Here is a 5,759-nt window from a genome sequence, read left to right as displayed (position 1 = left end):
GTTGTTTCTGCACAATGAGTTTTACAAAGAATTGTTCCTTGGCCATGGAGTTCGATATAAATGTGATAATCAATGCTTGAACATCACTTGTATGTTTAATAAATCTTAAAAAAAGTTAGTTTACTTAAAAATCAATGTCATTTTCACAGTTGACCCCTGTGTGCATAAACTTTGCCTAAACGCCCCACTTATTTGGCCTTTGCTCCCAGTGTTGTTTCTGCACAATGTCTTTTACAAAGAATTATTCCTTGGCCATGGAGTTCAATAAAAATGTGATAATCAATGCCTGAAAATCACTTTTATGTCCAATAAGTTTTAAAAAAAAATTTGGTTCACTTAAAAATCAGTGTCATTTTCACAGTTGACTCCTGTGTGCAAAAAGTTTGCTTGAACTCTCCACTTATTTGGCTTTTGCTCCCAGTGCTGTTTCTGCACAATGAGTTTTACATAGAATTGTTCCTTTGTCATAGAGTTCGATATAAATGTGATAATCAATGCTTGAACATCATTTGTATGTCCAATAAATCTTAAAAAAAATTGGTTCACTTAAAAATCAATGTCATTTTCACAATTGACCCTTGTGTGCATAAACTTCAATGGTTTGGAAGTTATAATATTATGTTTTCTGCAGATGATCCAAACACCCCTTACAAAGTTTGTGACAATTTTTTCCCTAATATTAATTTTATATTTTTAGGTATAACAAATTGAAGCAAAACTATATCCAAATCCAATTTTTAAACATGTCAATACCCAATTTCTTCATAAACCAAAAGGGTGTGTTTTGATATCAAATTTATGCACGAAAATAACGGTTTTTCAACCGTTAGCACCTGTCATAGCTCGACTATCATTCTAAAGTCCAGACGAGTCAACTCTAGAAGATAACATGCTAGGATCTGTGTTGTAGATATTGCCTTGCTTGTATATACTTTACTTGGGTTGAATCCAGTATGTTCATGTTGGTATAATTGCATGCTTTTTATATAATTAGCTCACCCTTGCTTGCTTGTGTTAGTGTCATGTTTGCGTTGTTTTCTTTTGCGATGATCATCCACTTGGATGAGAGCAGATGGTGAGGATGTTACTTTGGAAACAGCTCTTGATGGGGATGGCAATGCTGCAGTCTAGTCCACTAAACCTCATTTCTCTTAGTCATGCTATTTTGAAGAACCCTTTTCATGTTTTAAAATTTTTAATTCCTTGTATTTCTAAGGAGAAACTTTAGTACTTCACTTCCAAATTCTAAGTATTGTTTAAGGATGACTGTAATCCTATTACTCTTAACTGCTTTCTATTATTATTGATGATGACGTCTTGATTATGTATGTCTTTATCATATAATTTGTGACGTCACAATAAACATCCAAAAGAAATAAGTAAAAAAATATTTTTTAAATTTCAAATTTTAGTTTTGATATTCTTTATTATTTAAAAAAATTGTTTTTATATTGTTTAAAACATTTTTATTTTCATGAATATTGAAAACGGTACTGTAAAAGGTGTCCAAAATTTTGATCAGTAAAAAAAATAAAAACATAGATATATATGTGTAAAATATAGGGCATAACTAGAAACAGGGTAAAACTGAAATATAAAGTAGGTGGGCGAAGCTTATAAACAGCAGCAAGCAAATCAACCCAAAAGCAAATAAAACATATAGGGATGTGAGATAGTGAATACGTGATATTGAATACGAGATAGTGAATAAATGGCACTAGCACTTCAAGCGGAAAGTAGAAGTGTTCTGGCTCGATTGCCAATATCTCAAAATGATATTTTACAATTATTTTCAAGGTAAGGATTACCCGCGTACTTCAACATTAAAACCCAAAAATACGTTCAATTGAGGCCAAGAATCATGGGATTTGATCCCAATGCTTGTATGAATCATTAATTCATTGGACCACATGCTGATACCACATAGACATGCTAGATTCGATGACAATGCTTTAGAGCATGTAATTATTCACGGTCCTGAATCTAATATAGGAAGCATTGCAATTGTCGTAAGATGTATGTGTATTTATTCGTATGAAATTCTCTGAAATTGAATTAAATCCACAGGTCAGTTAATACATGGTGGATGAATACGATTCTACGAACATGGTTATGCTAGAGGGAATATTCATTGATTTTGAGGATTTTGTTTTATACCGCTTATAAGCTGCATTAAATAATTTACTTGTAGATGTTACCATGAAAACGATACGGACTATTGAGCCTAATTTTAGAAAAAGTGGTGTAGAAACTGAAATAAAAGGGTGGGTAGAAAATGAAAGGAATATAGGAAAGGTGGAGATATACAAAACTAATTAATTACTCCATCATGTTTTTTTAAAAAAAATTATTATTCTCCCTTTTCAAATTTTGTTTTATAAAGCTTATAAGCTGCATCAAATAATTGACTTATATAGATTTTAGCATGAAAAGGATACAGTGATCTTCCCTGTCTTAAATCCATACTACTAACAAATATCAAACTAAACATCAAAACCTATCGTGATAGTTTAATACTGCTCCAACATATCACAGAATAATTTGGTTATATTTTTTGAATGATTTCTCTATTTTTTCAATGGACTCCTTCAATTCCTTTCTATCACTTTTCCTTGAAGGTGATAGAACAACAATCATACTCCAAAGAGAATTAGGTTTCATTATGGGGTTGGGTTTCTTGTGAAGTTCGTAGATGGAATCAGCTTCAACATTCAAATCGGTCAATTCTTTTAAGTAGCTGTTATTTTTAATATCTGTCCGTGGATCCTTATCGTCGAAGATGCTCCTTATAATCTGTTATGTATTACAAATAAATTGTTATTTCCATTACATGTTAATATTCACATAGTAAAATTAAACTCTCACATTTGGTGGACGACCAACAAAATTTGAGCCGATGAGTCTGGCGTAATGAACAAGATCACAATATCTTGGAAAAGCATTACCAAACATTTTGTGATATTTCAACTGTGAATTTATATTCACCGCGCTCCTTGTTATTATAGCTTTCCTGTCAAAATTTCAATGGTAATGTTAATCATCAAACCAATAAAAAAAATTACCTAATTAGTAACATGGTATAACTCACAAGCATGTATACCTAATGATTCTGACCATAGCAAGATAACTGTCACAAACCATGCCAAGTAGGAAAATTCTATAAGGCTTTTGCGTGCATGGTTCTCCGTTAGAAATTCCTTTTGATTGATTTTCTTCTTTTTCTGCGTCATGTAATTTTCCCAGTAATTTTCAGTGACCGTTCCATCTTCAGCTACTTTATATCCTACTCCCATTCGGTATCGGTATTTGTGAATATTTCTTGCCATGACAATAGTCTGCTTTACAAACGACTCACATGATAATGTATCAACCATGATTACATCTCGACTTTCGTTTAGAGCTGTCACAAGCTTAGATAATGCAACATGAGTGGAAGATTGATGCATCTGTTCAAATTTTAAGTAAAAATAACCAATAAGAATCTAAATTACAAAAGAAAATTTATATGAACATGAAAGTTCTTAAAATCTAAATGGATTTATATATACCGTTTGTCACACATGGTGCACATATAACATCAGGTTAAAGGAAAAATAACATGAAGTAGATGGAAGTGGAGGAAGAAAGATACATGGATTTAACTTTTTTTCACTAGCATTTAAAAAATATAATGTTAGTTCAAAAGATTTAAAAGGAATGATGGAAAAGATTCTAGATTCAATTTTTCCAATAATAAAACTAACACGTAATTAAATAATGAAGGTGTTCGTACCGATTCAGCAGTTTGGAGCATGTCATCATGGTGAACTCTTGAATTAAGGGCCATATATATGATTTCAGTCTCATTAAAGACATTTGTCTCAACTACCACAGGATTTTTAGCTTCTTCATAGCAAAATTCTCTGTCAAATTCATTTGATACGTATAAATAATTTTACTTAAATATGCAAACTAAGTTAGAACACAATTTCTTTTATACTTTAACATTGAATTTAGAGTGCTGTGATTCACGAGTGTTCATTGCAGAGTCTATTCTATAACAAGATAAACACTACTCAGATTAATTTCTATGCTATATGAACATGTGAGATCCATCCTCTATATAGTGAGATAAACATCTACGAGTGTTAAATACTTGGACTAGAGTGCTATTATTAGTATTTTATGAAATTTGTGTTTTCATCATTGACACATTTTAATTATTTTTGCAGTAAAACAAATTTTGCAAAAACTATAAGTATCATAGAATAATAATTTTGCAGGACTGAAATTAAGTTGAGTAATACCCTTTAAGAAGATCTTCAAGGATAAGACTCTTTCCGGTTCCCATGCCACCTCCTATAAGTATTAATATAGGACTCCTTTTACTCCTTTCAGTGAATATCACTGCATCCGTGTCACGATGTTTTGTTTTCACCTGCATATTCTTGCTTACCTTTTTAAACCTTTGTTTTCTGTGAACACTACACCATATTAGCCAAACAAATATTATATATATATATATATATATATATATATATATATATATATTTATTTATTTTCGTATTGCATTCCCCCTACCTAAAAAAAATATATTCTTAAAACTATAAAAACTTTTAGCTCCATCCATCGTGAAATTAATTTGACTACATTAGAAAATATTGTAAAAATTAAGATTAATATAATTTTACCTCATAACTTCCAATATAATTTTCTTGAACTTTTTTGTACGTGGAGACTCTTCCCTTAAAGCCTATATATATAAAAAAATATTAACGCAGCAGAGAGAATAGTATAATGTCATAATTTATTTTTGGAAGGGTCACATCAACTTTATTATTTATCAATATCTGTTTCAATTTTAATTATGAACTTTATATATATATATATATATATATATATATATATATATATATATATATATATATATATATATATATATTTATTGGTAAGTTAAGATAAATACCAAACTAATGAGATTTGTAACTTGATTCCAGTGAAATGCTAAATAAGTGTTAACGTATCTCTCAAACTCATCCATGAGTTTCATATATAAATCATCAGGGTAGCTCCCATAGACACTACAAATGTATTCAAAGATATTTTCATCACATTCTTTGGATCTTTTGAGAAGGTCTTGGGCCAATATACATAATACTGGAACTTCATTAGCATCTTTAAATCCAATCTGTCTTGCTGCAACCACATCAATTAAATAAGAAAGTGAAAACATTATATAACATACCTACACGTGTCTCACATTATATGCATTATAACCCTTGAAGAAAACCTCTTCTAAGGTTGTCATACTTGGAACTTTTCCAATAACTAAAAGACAAACTAATATTTTAGTGTCTTTTAATTAATTCCATAGATGAGAATAGAGAAATTGAGAGTCACAAATTAAAAATTATACCAAAGTAGTGGGAGAACTTTTCAATCTCTATATTAGATTTCGTCTTTTTTAGGAGTGGAATCAACTTCTTCTGCTCTCTAACTATCCTCGCATGTCGTCGGTAGGTTGTGGCTACGGCGACCACAATTAATCCGGCAAAGGAGGCAGCTAAAACTTGTAATACCTTCATTTTTTTTAAAACTCGAATCTTAACTATTAGTTTATGATTACAAATGTTGAGGCAAAACTGACACAAGAATCTATCAATTTGGTTGCTTTAAAACTATAATTTCTTCAGGATTTCCGGATCTCAACCACCAGGCATGACAATTAATGACCACGAATGGTTCTTTAAATAATATCATGTTATAATAAAAACATAAAA

General features: G+C 30.6%; 1 pseudogene; it reads right to left on the bottom strand.

Moving 5' to 3' along the window:
* Positions 1–2,529: 2,529 nt before the first annotated feature.
* Positions 2,530–4,423, bottom strand: LOC106763300 (annotated as a pseudogene).
* Between the last annotated feature and the right edge of the window lie 1,336 nt (positions 4,424–5,759).

This window comes from Vigna radiata, chromosome 6 (genome assembly GCF_000741045.1).
Source record: "Vigna radiata var. radiata cultivar VC1973A chromosome 6, Vradiata_ver6, whole genome shotgun sequence".
NCBI lineage: Eukaryota > Viridiplantae > Streptophyta > Magnoliopsida > Fabales > Fabaceae > Vigna > Vigna radiata.
Note: the sequence above shows the minus strand (reverse complement) of the source record. Positions and strands in the feature narration are given on the sequence as shown.